Source organism: Papio anubis, chromosome 4 (genome assembly GCF_008728515.1).
Source record: "Papio anubis isolate 15944 chromosome 4, Panubis1.0, whole genome shotgun sequence".
NCBI classification, from domain to species: domain Eukaryota; kingdom Metazoa; phylum Chordata; class Mammalia; order Primates; family Cercopithecidae; genus Papio; species Papio anubis.
The window spans coordinates 2,767,958-2,785,833 of record NC_044979.1 but is presented as its reverse complement, the minus strand read 5'-3'; the positions used below and the strand labels follow the sequence as shown (position 1 = coordinate 2,785,833).

The 17,876-nt window shown below is 46.6% G+C and overlaps 1 long non-coding RNA gene across 2 annotated transcripts in view; it reads right to left on the bottom strand.

The window, feature by feature from the left end:
- LOC101021470 overlaps positions 1-17,876 on the bottom strand; it is a 181,403-nt gene that overhangs the window by 63,039 nt on the left and 100,488 nt on the right. Inside the window, exon 4 of one of the 2 annotated variants that reach the window (XR_002521258.1) lies at positions 13,733-15,470. This is a non-coding gene — a long non-coding RNA (uncharacterized LOC101021470). Of the gene's footprint in view, positions 1-10,814; positions 15,471-17,876 lie in introns of those variants that run through there. The other variant, XR_002521256.2, reaches the window with a different exon arrangement.

The following is a 17,876-nucleotide window of genomic DNA, read 5'->3' as shown; positions in this document are numbered from 1 at the left end:
ACACGATTCAGAACTTGGGGGCATTCGCGTCTGGGGCTACACATTTCACAGGAACTAGTAAAATGCTACTGATTGGTCGTTTTATGTTAAATGAAATTCTGGCAGGTAGTTTTACTATTCCCAAGAGTGCTAGAACAAGGACTAGTACTGCCACAGATGGCCTCTTTCTTGCATTTTTTAGTTCATTCTTTCCATGCAGAGCCTCCATGCACAGGCTTTTCTTCCTGACCCTCGTCCAGGGATTCCTGCCACCATTCCACCCCTCTTCAGCCCTCTCCACGGGGGTCAGGGCTCTGAGCAGATAACCCATTCTGCCTACCCAGGGCTGGGTTGCGTGTGCAGTGCTCTCAGCCTGAAGGCTCATCCTGGAGAAGCAGCAGAACAGGAGCTCCAAGTTACTGCAGATTCTGGGCCAAAGGGTCTTCTTTACAGGGGCCTGTCAAGCCAGGCCTCCATGGCTGTGCTTTGGTGACCTGCCTCAGCCACCCTGGAGGTCATCACAGACAGTCCACAGGTAAGGTGCATTCCTGTGTGTGTCTGCCCGACATGTTCTTCGGCCTCAGGAGCATGCTCTGCCCACGTACGCAGGGCAGGCCAGAAACGCAAGGGAGCTAAAGCACACAAGACAGCCTCAACCACAGCCCCGAAAGGATGAGAATTGTGAATAAATACCCCCTCCTCAGGGGGCCACCCTGAGGCGTGGTCCCCCCAGCGTCCCCACGGGATTAGGCCTCAGTGGCTGCAGCAGACCCTACCCAGAAGCACAGCCCCATCCACGGGGTCAGCTGACTTCACCCTCTGCCATCAGAGTCTCCACATTTTTCACCATTTCTTAACAAGGGTCCCACAGGTTCCTTTTGCACTGGGCCCTGCAAACCATGCCGCTGGCCCTGCTTATGGGTTGCTCATGAGGCTTAGTCAGATCCTCAGCTGAGGGGCTCCACCTGGGGAGATGCCAGAAATCCTTCCTCACCTTTCCTTATGCCCCCCAACCCCCACTGCCCTCCATCTGCCTCCTCCAGATTGCCTTCGGTCCTGCAGACATCACAGCATGCAGTGGTCGTGTGAGCTGTACAGTCCAATGTCTGTCTGCCCATTATTAAGAGCCCGGCTTCCATGAACGGAGGTTTCTATGGACAACAGGGACTGCAGGAATACAAGAGGGTGGCCTTGACATTCCCTATTGTTCCGAGAACCGTCCAGCTCAGGGCCTCTGTGCCCCAACCCTTCTGGAATGTTCTTCCATACAGCACTACATGATACAGAGAAACGCAAGCTTGCACTCACACAGCTTCCACATCAGCCGGGGCTGAGTACTCTCATGAGGATTCCCGGCTTCCCATGATTTACCACAGATTCCCTCTAAGCCAGAAATCCCCACATGCACGAAGAGCTTTTCCTTCCTTTCCATCATCACATGCACTCCTTTCCAGGGCACAGCTCTGCTCTAAAGGAAAACATGCCTTTCCTGCCTTTCCCACTGCCCCCCAAGCTTTAGTGAGGTATACTTCACAAATAAAAACTGTACATATCTAAGACGTACAATGTGATGTGTTGGTGTGTATGTTCATAGATAGTGAAATGATAATAAAAATTACAGTGAATTCAACATTAATTTCCAAAATGCATATTGCGTGTCACTGCACTATAATTAGGATGTTGTCACTGTCCATTTGATTCTGCTAAACTGCAGAATCTATGAGGACAGAACTGTAATCTTACAGATATTCTACAGTCAGAACAATTATATCAAATATCCAGTTTTGGCCATTTCCTGAGACAGTGTTTGATAATTAACTTGAGCCTGAGGAGACTATATAAAATCTTAACATTAGGGGCAACTGAAAAGGAAGGTTGAGATGGCTAAATTTTTTTCTTTTCCTGGAAAAATGCCCTATGTCAACTCCACATTCACTGCATTATGGTTAATATTAATTTCATATCTTAAATCACTGATTCCATCAAATTTAACATGTATTTGATGATTACCTAGTATGGGTTCAACATTGGGCTAGACATTTAAAAAGTACAAGATACATTTATAATATGTAGTTCCAGCCCTCAAATAGTTATAATCTGCCTGGGAAGGCAATTTGTTTACACTTGAACATTCTGGTTACATGTTTAAAAATCTATATGGACAATAATGTATACTGAAGGAGAACAATAGATGTTTCCTGAACACACTAGGCACACTCTTACTTCAGGGGCTTTACACTCACTATTCCTTCTAGAATGTTCCTTCCTTAGGATACCTCCAAGGCTCCCTCCCTCACTCAAGTGAGGGTCTCTGCTGGAGTGTCCTGTGCCAATGGGCCCTCCCTGACCACAGTAGATGACAACCTTCTACCTGTTGCCCCTGTCTCCCTACTCTACACTCATTCTTCACTGCACTTGTCAATCCTATTTTATTATTTATAAGTTATCTTTTTTTATTAGTATTTTCTGTCTTCCTCCTTCCCGTGAAAGCAGGGACTTGCTCTGTTTTGCTCATTCCTGTGTTTCTATCATTTGGAAGGTGGCCAGCTCATCACAGACATTCAATAAATATTTCTTAAATCAATGTCTAAGGGATGAAATCACACAATGCAGGGTATTGCCCAGTCGGATGTCACGTGAATCAAGACATTTTTCAGGAAGGATTACAACTACCATGCAAATTGCAAGCTCCCTGGGAGGCGTAAGCCCTCTCTCCCAGCATCGCCATCAGCATCGCAAGGTGTGCCACCAAACTCCTCCGCGACTTGCTGATGTGCACGTGTATCTCAAATCAATTCTGGGTTTACGTGTATACAAACACATAGCCAGCTAAACACCTTCTAAACTCAGAACACTAATACCCAGACAGGTGCTGATTTCAGATGTTCATGCAATTGAAGCAAATGAATTCCATCTCTATCTGAGCCATATTTTCTAAAGACAGACTTCTTTTTCAGCATGGATTATAAAGAAGAGGAACACAATTACTCAGAAATCTACCGTGCCTCATGTTAGTCAACCACCACGTGAATAGAAATGCCCAGGTCGTGTTAAGATTTGTTTCATTTGTTGTGTTTGCGTGTTTTTGTTTGTTTCAGCCCAGGTCATTTATTGCATTCCCAGATTGAGGCTGGAATCTCTTGCATGTGTAATCGTCATTCGACAAAATAAAGAGCAGACACGCACTCTCCCAGAAAATCCTCCAGCGGCAGCAGCACGTGAGAGCCAATGGAAAGCCAGGCCCGGGCCTGTGGGAGGATCAGGGAATTGTGAAAAGAGTAGAAGGAGCAGGGACTTTGAAATCAGAGCAGGGTGAGGAACGGCCTCCCTCCCTTTTGGACTTTCCAGCTGCTGGACGCCTCCGAGCCTAGCCTGTCATTCTCAGAACATCTCAAATTCATCATCTCATCTTCCCACCCCACTTAGCAGCTGGTAGACACTGCTCTGTGTTTCATGATGTTAAACACACATGTGCTACCTCCACACTTAGCATGTATACCATCTTGTATCAGAGATGGCCACGTCTTGTATTTCCTAGAGCAGGGGTGCCCAGCTCCCCAACGATACGAGTCCGTGGCCTGTTAGGAGCTGGGCCACACAGCAGGAGGTGAGCAGTGGGCCAGTGAGCAAAGCTTCTTGTGTATTGACAGCCGCTCCCCATCACCTACATTACCGCCTGGGCTCCGCCTCCTGTCAGATCAGCAATAGCATTAGATTCCCAAAGGTGCACAAACCCTACTGTGAACTGCACATGAGAGGATCATGTTACTGTAATGCCTGATGATCTGTCACTGTCCCCCATAAACCCCAGACGGAACCATCTAGTTGCAGGAAAACAAGTTCAGGGCTCCCACTGATTCTACATCATGGTGGGTTTTATAATTATTTCATTCCATGTTACCATATAATAATAATAATAGAAATAAAATGAACAATAAATGTAAGGCGCTTGAATCACCTCAGAACTATCCCCCCTCCCTGTCCATGGAAAAACTGTCTTCCACGAAACTGGTCTTTGGGGCCACAAAGATTGGGGAATGCTGTCCTAGAGGCTTTAAGGACCAAGTGCACAGTGTAACCGATGTTTGTGTCTCACAGCCAGGTGGGCACAGCCTGCAGCAGCCACATTCTATAGACTGACAATCAAAAGCACTTAGCAGGTACCCCAGCATCAACAAACACCACCCACTGGCACCCGGATGTCCTCAACGCACTCTTTGTCCACCTGACCAGATTTCCCTTCATGACACGGTAGAATCTTTAGCTAAATACTAACGAGAGAAAACATTTGTCACTCTGGTTAAATATTAAAATGATCCTGCCAGATGTTCATTTCTAAACAAAACAATGGGAAGTGTTTTAGAAAGCATTCTCTTCACGGGGATGGAGGGAAGATTGCAATAAAAGGAAGCCCATGTCAAAGGAACCCACAAACCAACCTAAGGAACAGACCAAACGTAGATGGGCGATGAAGAAAGCATTGTGTGTGTCAGTTTCCATCCGTCTGTCTCCCCGCAGCCCCCACCTTCTGTCCTGGAGAGTTGTACAGAGAGGGCACATCACACCCACCCACCAGAAAATGGATAAATGTTGCGTCCAATTTCACTGTCATCCCACAGTGGAAACCCTGAGCTGAGGGGAGCTGTCAGGTTGGAAGGACAACGTTCTCTCTGCCGCTTTGATGTAAACCAAACTCTGGGTGCTGCCAAGGTGTGACTAATTCTTCCTTATTCCAGGCTTACCTTGTTGCATACGTTTTTTCATATAATTCTGCAAAGCTTTAAAACTGGGTTTAGAAAGTACAAGGGCAGGAAAATGCACCCATGAAATGCTTGACATGATATAAAAATCCCCATGCCCCGTCCTCTCCCAGCCCCGCTGTAGAAAGCAAGTTTTATTAACACGAGGCAAGTGTTCAGTTTCAAGAGGACTCTGAGCATTAAAGCAGATTGTTTTATGTCTCTGACATGAATACTCCGGGTGGATGAACTATCAAGGCCCGGGTTTAAGTGTGATTAATGCCTAGTACTTGGAAACCATCCAAACTTATTAAATCTGATGGAGTAAAACAGCATAACTTTCTCATATTATTTCCAAGAGATGTGATTAGGCTGAACGTGGCAGTGAATGGAACTACAGGAATAAGCCACCATGCGGGGGAGGGGGAGCTCTGTTTTATTTACAAAGAATTAAAACAGAGTGGAGCGTTTTAGCAAGTACGGGCAGAGTTCGATCACCTCAACCCAAGAAGAGGGGTGAGGACTGAAAACAAAGTCAACACAACCTTCCTGTATATTCCGTGACTTGTCCACACACTACCGAGAGTAAGAGTTGACTTCCTGGAAGAAAAAGAAAAAGAAAGTATTTGATAAATGTTCCCTTTTGCCCACTGCAAAATGAATATATCAGTACACATGTGCACTTCACACACACACACACACACACGTCATTTTATATTCTGGTATGTAACAGAAGCATCGGAGATACACATTCAGCGCTCCCCTTTCCACACAGAAAACAGGAGCCATACAGTCTTACAGTCCAGTCTGTCTACAGATCCAGGCAAGCGTGTCTGAAATTGATTACTGGTAGATGTCACGGCTTCGGGGCCGTGCGCGTTTGTCTTTCCAAGGTGTGGTGTGCTTCTCCAAGGCAAGTCGCTCCCAAGCACAATACCTATACTTCGTAAATTCCTTTGGTTCTGCTTTGGACAAAATAACATTCCACAGAAATGAACAAGAAAACTACACGGGGATGAATGAGCAGCCAACATCCAACAAAGAGGAACTTGCAGAGCCCCTGCCACGGACCAGGAGGCAGCTGGGGGCTGAGAGGCTGAGCCTGGGTGGGGACGGCCTCGCCTTCGGGCCAAGCGCTCTTAGCCCAAAGACGCGGGGAGTGCAGCAGTCAGTCCTCCAGGGCCACGTCCCTCAGCCCGGTGCAGACGCAGCTGCACTAACACTGGACATCTAGACACTTGGACACTTGCATTTAGGGCTCTTATTGAAGAAACAGAAACATAACAAAAGTATTTATAATCTTAAAATCTGTCCATTATGATCCCAAGGCAAATCTGGGCCGTGGAGGGGAGAGAGAAGGTGACCCCCACCCCCCAACCAGTCTCTGCACTGATAGAAGAATAACAAATATAAAAAAATCTGCCAAACAACAAAGCTTCGATTTATTATACATGCTCATCTATTTAACAAAAAAAAAAAAACCCTTGAAAGCCTGAGGGTGATCCAGCCCCTTTAATACCCAGGCCCTGAGCACGCCACAGATCAAGGCCCAGGCCCCAGCCTGCTTTGTCTGCGAAAGATGAAAGCCAGGCGCAAACAGGTGAAGGCTTTTTTGAATCATCACCTGCAATTAAGCAAAGGAAAACCAAGAGAAGCAGAGGTGAGCTGAACTCGCTGGAAAAAGACGCCTACGGAGCAGGTGGATGCTTGCTGCGGATGGCTGCGGTGTCTGCTGACACTCCCAGATGACGAGCCCTCCCCGGGCTCCCTGCATGCACGGCAGATTGCCTGGTAGGAAGGGGGGTGCACAGGGAAACACACACAGGTGCACACCCAGACACACACACACACACACACACACAGATACAGACAGACACACAGAGACACTCACAAACACACAGACACAGAAACATGCACAAACACACTGACACACACCCAGACACACACACAGATACAGACACACAGAGACACACACAGACACAGAGACATGCACAAACACACTGACACACACCCAGACACACACACAGCTACAGACACAGACACACTCAAAAACACACACACAGCTACACGCTCACAAACTCACAGACACGGAGACACGCACACACACACACACACATAGATACAGACACACTCAGACACACAGAGACATGCACACACACACACAGACACACAGAGACAGACACACAGATACACAAACACACACACAGACATGTACAAACACACAGACACACACCCAGACACACACGCACAGATACAAACATACTCACAGACACACAGGCACACACAGAGACACAAACAGACACAGTGACACATACACGCACACCCAGACATACACAAAGATACAGAACACTCGCAGTCACACAGACACACAGATACAGACACACTCACAAACACACAGACACACACAGACGCACAGAGACACACACACACACAGACCAGCGACACACAGATACAGACACAAAGACACACAGATATAGACACACTACAGTCACACAGATACAGACAGACACACAAACACACAGACACACACACACAGAGACATGCACAAACCCACACACAGATACCTCATAGACACACAAATACACAGACACACAGATACAGACACACACACAGACACAAATACATACACACAGAGACACAGAGGTATGCACAAACACACAGACACACACAGATATGCACATAGACACATACATAGATACAGGGACACAGGCAGGTACACACACAGACACAGGAAAACACACACACAAACACAGATACACTCACAAATACACAGATACACATAGGTGCACAGACACAGAGACACAGACACACTTACACACAGGTACACACAGACACAAGGACACTCACAAACACACTGACACAAAGACACACAGAGACAAACAGGTGCACACACACAGACACACTCACTGACACACACAGACACAGAGACACACACACAGACACACACAGAGACACATAGGTGCACACAGAAATACAGACACACTAACACATACAGACACATACATATAGACACATAGGTGCACACACAGATATGCATAGAGATAGGGACACACATAGACACAGAGACACACACACAGACACAGAGAGAGAGACACACAGATACACAGACACACAGATACGCAAACACACATGGACACAGGAAAACATACACGCAGACACAGATACACACAGACACACATGCAGACACACAGACACATAGAGACTAACACAGAGACACACCCAGAGACAGACACACACACCCGCACGCTGCATACCGCCGGTGTCTCGCCAGTCACTCTTTCCATGCATTGTTTTGACTGGTTCCTCTCTTTCCATTCTTTTGGAAACTGTCCCAAACTCAAGTTTGTATGAGACTTAACTATTAATATTTGCATCTAAATGTTTTCTCTTCTCCTCCACGGAGACCCAGATTTCTAATAACCACAATTATGAAGGTCTTAGAGGAGCATTGACCCAGAATTTTCAGACCTGACTCATTCCACGAGAACAGTATTTCCTGAACGGAGCTCCTTCTCTCTGAAAGAGCATGGTGATTTTAATAAAAAGTCTAGTGCCATGTTATGCCTCTGTGTTGTCATTTTTGACTTCTTGTAGAAAAATTCCACTGTTTGAAAGCGTCTGGTGTGTACATTTTGGATCAACTCTTCTGCGGCAAGTGGCGCGGCGCTGCTCAGACCCATCCTGCCTCTAGGCAACTCCCTCTGCCAGAACTTCCTATTGCTTTCTCAGACGTGGAAGAAACCTCAGAGTCAGCAGCACATCTTGCTTACCCATTATATAGATTTTAAAACATAAATTTTTTACCAAAATACGTATTGGCTTTAAAGGAGTTGACTGTAAAAAGGAAGCTCATCCTCACTAATGCAGGCTTCAAGTTTGTGTGATGCCAATGAGACATCCCAATGACAGGTCTCAGAAAAGTTCCAATTCCACACAGAAACCTCAACTGTACCAAAATGAATGAATGAGCAGGGGATAGGGCTGGCTTGTTGTATGACATTAGCTCAAAGCTCTTCATCGTTTTCTAAAGATCATTTGGAAGAAGATGGAAAAAGGCTTGCCTCTTTGCACCAGATCTGTTTAGAAGCTTCGAAAATTCCAAGTACTGCTTTCATATTTGGAAATCGATACCAAGAATCAATGCAAGCTTGCTTTCTGTCATGTGGAAGCCAAAGGTGAGGATAATGCATTCAACCAGCAGAGAAAATTGCTGTTTTTCGGCCTCTGAGAAGTATCTTCTCCAAGGTAAAGTAGCAGGAATGCTCCAAAATATTTTTTCAATCCCATAGTCAATGCAGACAACAGAGAACTGTGGTGGAATTAGATACACTTTGCCCTCATGCTGGTCTCCAAGGACGCTACCCCAAATGTCAGAATCAAACTTTCTCACCTTTCTTCTTTTTGTCTCTCTCCACCTTCCTGTGGAACATGCTTGGTTCTTCTGTTCTTTCTAGCCCCGTCTCATGGTCCCTTTTACCCTCCCTGTTATCAGTTTCTCAAGGCTCAGGCCAACATCCCATTCACCTGTCTGTCTGACTCATAAAGAGTGACCTGGCCTGGGCATGGTGGCAGGTGCCTATAATCCCAGCTACTTGGGAGGCTGAGGCAGGAGAATTGCTTGAAGCTGGGAGGCAGAGGTTGCAGTGAGCTGAGATCAGGCCACTGCACTCCAGCCTGGGTGACAGAGTGAAACTCCATCTCAAATAAAAAATAATAATTAAGAGTGACCTGACCATGAAGCCTTTGCCCATGCCTATGTCCTGAATGGTATATTGCCTAGGTTTTCTTCTAGCATTTTTGTGGTTTTAGGTCTTAACATTTAAGTCTTTAATCCATCTTGAGTGAATTTTTTTGTAAGAGGTGTAAGGAAGGGGTCCAGTTTCAGTTTTCTGCATATGGCTAACCAGTTTTCACAAAACCATTTCTTAAATAGGGAATCCTTTCCCCATTGCTTGTTTCATCAGGTTTTTCAAAGATCAGATGGTTGTAGATGTGTAGTGTTATTTCTGAGGCCTCTGTTCTGTTCTATTGGTCTATATATCTGTTTTGGTACCAGTACCATGCTGTTTTGGTTACTGTAGCCTTGTAGTATAGTTTGAAACATCAAAAACAATGGTAACAAAAGCCAAAATTGACAAATGGGATCTAATTAAACTAAAGAGCTTCTGCACAGCAAAGGAAACTAGTATCAGAGTGAACTGGCAACCTACAGAATGGGAGAAAATTTTTGCAATCTATCCATCTGACAAAGGTCTAATATCCAGAATCTACAAGGAACTTAAACAAATTTATAAGAAAAAAACAACCCCATCAAAAAATGGGAGAAGGATATGAACACACACTTCTCAAAAGAAGACATTTATGCTGCCAATAAACATGAAAAAAAAAGCTCATCACTGCTCATTAGAGAAATGCAAATCAAAACCACAATGAGATATCATCTCATGCCAGTTAGAATGGCAATCATTAAAAAGTCAGGAAACAACAGATGCTGAAGAGGATGTGGATAAATAGGAATGCTTTTACACTGTTGGTAGCAGTGTCAATTAGTTCAACCACTGTGGAAGACAGTGTGGCGATTCCTCAAGATCTAGAATCAGAAACACCATTGGATCCAGCAATCCCATTACTGGGTATATACCCAAAGGATTATAAATTGTTCTAGTATAGAGACACATGCACACGTATGTTTACTGCAGCACTGTTCACAATAGCAAAGACTTGGAACCAACCCAAATGCCCATCAATGACAGACTGGATAAAGAAAATGTGACACATACACACCAAGGAATACTATGCAGCCATGAAAAAGGATGAGTTCATATCCTTTGCAGGGAGATGGATGAAGCTGGAAACCATCACTCTCAGCAAACTAACACAAGAACAGAAAATCAAACACTGCATATTCTCACTCATAAGTGGGAGTTGAACAATGAGAACACATGGACACAGGGAGGGGACCATCATACACTGGAGCCTGTTGGGGGGTGGGAAGCTAGGGGAGGCATAACATTAGGAGAAATACCTAACATAAATAATGGGTTGATGGGTGCAGCAAACCACCATGGAATATGCATATCTATGTAACAAGCCCGCATGTTCTGCACATGTACCCCAGAACTTAAAGTATAATAAAATAAAAAATTAAAAAAAACAAAGAGTGACCCAGCCTGAGTCAAATCAAACTTGCTGAGTTAAATAAAACTGGATTTTCTGGCCAGATCTGTGTCTTTAGTTCAGAGCCTGCAGGTCTCCAACCTTACTAAGCCACAGTGATCAAAGGGTCCAAAGAAATAGTCTTTTCAATAACTTTGTTACTTGTCAAGGAAATTAATATGCAAACGGCACCATGTTGGATAAAATAATTTTTTTTCTTAAAACAAGTAAAACCAACATTTCTAAAATAATACAATCTTCATTCTCAATCTGTTCTTTTTCTTCAGTCAAATACCATCTTAGCCACCACAGGTTTTATAGCCCAGCAAACAACCCCAAGTGACTTCCACATTCTCAACTATAACTTCAAAATGTGAAAAACAGTAGCATTGTATGAAATATTCAATTAAATGGGTGTTCCAGGTAAAATATTAAGGAGTATCTCGTGGAGGTGCCAGTTCCGCTTCCTGCAGATAGGAAATAGATGCTTTGCTCTCAACAAAAGGAACTTGGAGAATTTGTCATCTCAAACTAAGTGTGAATGAAGAAGGCATTGGGTAACTGATATTGTTTTCTCCCCTAGGTATGTGGTCTCCTGGCTTGCCGGTAATGGGTAAGTTACACATAAATGTGATTAAGCAAAACTTCTACTCATGCCTGGGAACAAAAATTACCTGCTTTAGAAAATAAGGGATGCATTTGACCCATCAATCCCACTACTGGGTATCCACCCAAAGAAAAAGAAATTTTTGATATATTAATTTCCTTTCCTTTAGATATATATACAGCAGTGGAACTGCTGGATCATAGCATAATTCTATTTTTAGGTTTTTGAGAAACCTCCACATTATTTTTTAACAGTGGCAATACTGATTTACATTTTATCATCAGCGACAACGGTTCCCCTTTCTCCACATACTCATCAGCATTTTTAATTCTCTGTCTTTTTGATTTAAAATATTTTAACTGTCGAAAAAAAAAAGAGAGAGAGAGAGAGAAAACAAGGGATGGATTTCCCCTTAGTAATGAGCTCAGGCAAAGACTGACTAGAGCAGCCTCTAGTGTCCAAGTGGAGCTGGACAAAGTGCTCGGCCCTTTAGGCCCCTCAACCATGGAATTCTGGGAGTCCCAGAGCCCATCCACGCAGCCGTCCCTCTGGGGATCTGAGATGTCGGGGTGTAATTCACTTCTCCATATTTAATTAACTTTGTAATCTCCAAGCAGCTGATTTCATTTGCCCTGTATCGTTCAAGGTGATATCAACACTTTGTATTAGGGCGAGAGCCGAGTCCTTTTCTCAAACACAGCTGCCTGTGCCATCTTTCTCTCATTGCTCACTCTGTCTCAGGCCTTTTGGTCTCAAAAATCAACACAGCTGCCTGTGCCATCTTTCTCTCCTTGCTCACTCTGTCTCATGCCTTTCAGAAGCAATCACTGTTTTCCTACATGTACATTTACAAATGCCACCTTCAAACCTGAGGAAAGCCAGACCCTGGCTATGTTCCAATAGCACCAATCCTCCCATCTGTCCCTGAGTGTGGGGACGATCAGGCAAGAGAACCATGAGACTCTTCATTGAGTATCTCATTGAACCTTCTCGGCCTCAGTTCCCCATCCGCGGCACAAGGCAACGTAACAGTGATGTGGATGCCTCCTTTCAGCAGTAACAATGTGTGGTTTCTAAGCAGGGGTTTGAGTCACTCATCCCTGCTCTCTCCAATAATTCTCCACAGAGTCTAGGTCACAATGCAGAACTTCAGACCCTCTAAGTACAGCCACAGGAGTAACTCATGCCTGAGCTGGAAGGAGAATCCCAGGAAAGGTGGGACCTGAGGTCTGAAGACCTGGGTCTCCTCCCCACCTGCGCCCCCATGCTCGTCCCAAACCAGGCTGCTCTGGCAGCGTGAAGACGGCGCTGCGCCGACGGGGCAGCGGCTCCCAAAACTCTCGTAACTAGTGTCCAGCAGCACGTGTCTGTGGGAAGGCATTGGAGGCGAGGGCTCGGGTCTGCAGCTGTGAAAAACACATCTTCCACATGAGACCAGCTGCTACCTGCAGGCCTCCAACCCACATCCCAAGTTCATGAGAACCACCTTCTAGCCAGGTTTCCAAGAAACTCAAATTACCTGGGCATCTTGGATTTTACCTGGCAACCCTAATGCTTGCCAACTTAGCATCTGACCTAGTCAAACCTGCTATCCCCACCCTTTCTCATGTTATCCTCCCCAGGTCACCATCAACCTCTCCGAAGCTCTGGAGAGGAAAGGGAGGAGAATAAACGTGTGTGGCCCTACTGCGGGCAACGTGACCGACCCTCTGCTCCTTGAGGAAGAAAGGCTTGCTAGGAGAGGTCACACATCCAGACCTTCCTACAGGTTGGTTCTAGGCCATTCCTTCCAAACACGCCACCCAGCACCTCCTAAGTCCAGCTCCATGCCAGGCACTGAGGGTGACTGAACAATGAACAGGCCGGGTGGGGCTGCGGGGATCCTGTCTCTGTGGGAGGCACCAAGCAATGAGTAAACACCCCTTGCCTCCTGCCTGCCTTGTCCCCACTGACTCAGCTTGTAGCTACCCGGCCCCTGGGTCCCCAGTGTTCAGTTTCTTCAATAAGGCTGTATTGTTCTCACGGGGAAATGCTTCTCTCGGGGAGCTTCAGGCAGTGCGTGCAGGAAGCCAGCCGAGGCCTGCACTGCACCCGGTGAGCACGGGTCAGTCCCCCGGCCGCTGACCGCCCAGTAGCTGTGCCCAGGGGATGGGGGCCTCTGGATGCCTGGTCTCTAAGCGCAACCAGGTGGGATGTGTGCATGTCTGCATTTACAAACTCATTACAAGATCAACAGAAGCGGGCTACTCACCCCTTTTATCAGCTCGTGCACGCTGGCTCTGAATTTCCCTTCAGTTCATCAGGCTGTGGAAAATACACCGTTCCCCATGGTTGGGCACAAGGAATGTCCTCCTCTCCCCTGCTCACGTGATCTCCTGGCAGGCCTCCCACACTCCAGAACAGGCCTGAGAAGGAAGCCGCAAACCGCGTGTCGCATGCCAACCCGGTGCAGACCTGCGGTGCTCTGCGAAGGCCTGCACCCACTGGGCAGTTACACTCCACCCAGGCCTGGCTGTGACGATGGGGTCTGCAGGGCTGGCCTCACCCCTTGCTCGCGCTGTGGGTGCTTGTCACACGTTCCAGAGCGAGGAGGCCAGGGCAGCCCGGGACTCTGCTGGAGCCGGGAAGTTCTCCCTTGGCGGGTGGGCGGGCAGGTGTCTTCCTCCTCTGGTCACTCTCTCTGGCGCCTAGGTGGAAATTCAGCACCCTCAGACACACCCGCTCTCTTTTTAAAGCATTCATCCAGATCCAGACGCTTCAGTCTCAGCGTGTGTCCATCATTCACTTCTGACCTCCAACATCCAGGACGCCCAGCCCACTCGCCAAGGTGGTCTTGGCCTTTTCTCCCCCAAAACCACCTCATAATGGACACGGGTAGGGGACTTTGCAGGAAAGACGTGAGCCTTCGGCTTTATCCACTCAACGAGCACCCATGGCGTCCTACACCTCACACTGTGGGAGTCCGGGATTGAGCAGGAGTCATTCCTGAGCTGGGGACATCATGTGATCAGAAGCACAGGAGGTCTCAAGGCAGCTGCTAGCGCCCGGCCGCAGAAAGGAGGTCCCAGGGGAGTCCTGGGACACGAAGAATGCTACCTGTGTTTCAAGGTCAGGACAGCTTCATCAAGGACGGGCACTGGCTCCAGAAGTTGAAGGAGAGAGTTGAACGTACGACACAAGGCAGGGGACTTTGTGGGTGGGAGAGGCAGCCCCCGGGCAGGCGGGCAGTGCTGGCCCCACAGGCAGCTGCCCCTCACTAGGCGCTGCAGCAGGGAAGATGCAAGAGTAATGTCAAGGTAATGGACACGTGCTTTTTAAAAATAAAATGTTTACTTCAGAATAGTTTTAGATTTAAAGAAAAGTTGCAAAGATAGTACCCCCACTCGGCTTCCCCCAGACTTAACATCTTACGTCGCTAGAATCCGTCTGTTACAACCAGGGCCCCAGCGCTGCTCCATTGCTGCCAGAACTCCAGACCATCCAGGCACCACTGGTCCTTCCACCGACATCCTTCTCTGGTGCGGCTGTCATGACACTGACATGTCTCTTTAGCCGCCTCTCTGGGACAGTTCCTCAGTCCTTCCTGGGTTTTCATGTCCTCCTCTGTTTTGAGAGATATTGACTGTCCCACAATGGGGGTTTGTCTGGTCTTACTCTTACCGTCAGACCGGCGTAGGCAGTCTTCCCCAAAGACCGGGGACACTCTTCCCCAAAATGCATAACCCAGTTGGACTATGCGAGTGAGGCCAGACAAAGTCCCATGGAGGGACGGTCAGTGTTTCTTCTCGTCCCACCTCAGGAGACGGTGCACAGGGAGGTCTTGAGGAGAAGGTGGTCTTTCAGTGAAGCCCTGAGGGGGCTAAAGTGAGACAGGTTGACAGCTGGGAGGGGAAGAGCCCTGAGGCTGCAGACGGCCAGTACAGATGTCCTGAGGCAGCAGTGGGGCATTTGGGACTGCAGCAGTCGGCCCGGGGAGACGGAGGCAGTGTCTGGGCAAGGAGAAATGCAGCAAGTGAGATGAGAGAGACACCATAGGCCATGTCGTAAACAGTCTTGCAAGAAATAAGGATTTTTTTTTTAAGTTTTTGGTGCAAATGACTGACAAAATCAGAACAATGGTTAGCATGTGTTAGAGGCAGCCACAGCTGCTGCCCCACCCTTCTGGAGTCTGGAGGAGTCCCCCGCTGGACTCTGGGGTAGGGACCAACAGATTCTGTGACCTTCACCTTCTGACAGAAACTTAAAGGATTACCAGGTGCAAAGGACTCTCCCCCAGCCAAGTTGAGCTGAGTCTATAAGAGTATTTCTCTTAGAAATTTGGCCAGGCGCAGTGGCTCACGCCTGTAATCCCAACGCTTTGCAAGGCTGAGGCAGGCGGCTCACTTGAGGTCAGGAGTTCAAGACCAGCCTGGTCAACATGATGAAATCCCGTCTCTACTAAAAATACAAAAATTAGCTGGGCGTGGTGGCACGTGCCTGTAGTCCCAGCTACTCAGAAGGCTGAGGCAGGAAAATCTCTTTAACCCAGGAGGCAGAGGTTGTGGTAAGCCGAGATCTCACCACTGCACTCTAGCCTTGGCAACAGACACTCCATCTCAAAAAAAGAAAAGAAAAGAAAAAGAAATCTGAGCCAATCAATACAGAAGGAATCAGGCAGTGAGAGGTGGGCACCAGGCCTAGGAGAGCTTAAAGACTGGGGCCAGGCTGGCCATTCTAGGTCATTCTTTAGCAGAGGAAGCCAGTCTACCAGATGAGAGGAATACAACTAAGACGTTACAACAGGAGCCATTGTTTTAATTCCTGGCCCTGTGATCCCCACTTTCAGCTTCCAGGGGATCCAGCTGTCCTTCACTCCCTGTCTTTGGCTTTCATGAGTTCTTCTGCCCCTTAAAATAAACCCCCTTCCCCATCTTAACTAGCCTAAGGGGTTTCTGGGTTTTTGCAACTAAAAGCACTCTGACTACAACAGGAAGAGTGGGCCAGCAAGTGTACGGGGGACAAAGTAGAGGGAAGAAGACAGGACACAGGTGGCCCAGCTCAGGAGTACCTTTGCAGTGACGCATGGAGGCACTTCCTGCATGCCATGTCCCTTCTCCATGCCTCATCACTGAAGTCACCAACAATGTGATATTGCCCCATGGCACCAAAAAGTGTGAAATAAACTCAGCCCCACTACAGTGTCAAGGGTGTAATCCGTCATTATTTCCACGAAGCACTGAGTTTCTGAAAATGAATCCAGGAAATATAATGCCTTCACCCTTTGGGAGGTGTTCCTCAGGGTAGAATTCCAGAGCACCTGGAGATGGAATATGATTTTGAGCAGGTGAGCCTTTTGAGTACCATCACTCAAATCACCCCATCTGCAGGATTCTGTGGCCACTCACAGGTGAGCTCGGTTGGACTGCACCCCAATATTAATATAATACCCTTTATTAGAGGCAGGAATTCAGCAAAAGAAGAAGTCATGTTGAACATTGTCTGTATTAATCTGTTTTCATGCTACTAATAAAGACATACCTGAGACTGGGTAATTTGTAATTAAAAAAGAGGTTTAATGGACTCACAGTTTCACATGGCCGGGGAGACCTCACAATCATGGTGGAAGGTGAAGGAGGAGCAAAGGCATGTCTTACATGGCGGCAGGCAAGACAGAAATAAAAGCCAAGTGAAGAGGAAAGCCCCTTATAAAACCATCAGATTTCATGATAACTCGCTCACTATCACAAGAACAGTATGGGGGAAACTGCCCCCATGATCCAATTATCTCCACCTGGTCCAGCTCTTGACACATGAGGATTATTACAATTCAAGATGAGATTTGGGTTGGGACACAGAGTCAAACAATATCATTGCCATAAGGATTTTAACTAAATCTCCAGCTTTGATCACAAATGTAAAAAAAAAAAAAAAAAAAAAAAAAAAAGTCTTGTTATAAAACAATCTCACCAATTTATTATGAGGCAGCCTTTCCTTTGCACACATACCCAGGAACAACTAATACAAGATCTAGAAGTCTGTTGAAATATATACTCCCCAACCAGACCACAAGAATCATTATAAAGTATGTATCCGTGCTGGTCTTTAGATATTATCAAATCCAGTTTATCTGGGGGAAATGAAAAAACTGCTGGGCTGAGATGAGAAATTACTTAAAATCCAGGTCCCACAATTTCCAGTCACACACTGCTCACTACCCACACTCACTCATGAGCTCACACACCCACCTGACAGCAAATTCATGTGTCCTCACCAATGTCAACTATATAATAAATCATTTTTCCACTTCCTTAAGATGACATTTACTGATCTAGATCAAATATTCCAAATGGTCATTCACATTCTCCCTTTTTCCACGTCTGCACAATTATATCCATAGTCTTAGAAAGAAAAATACC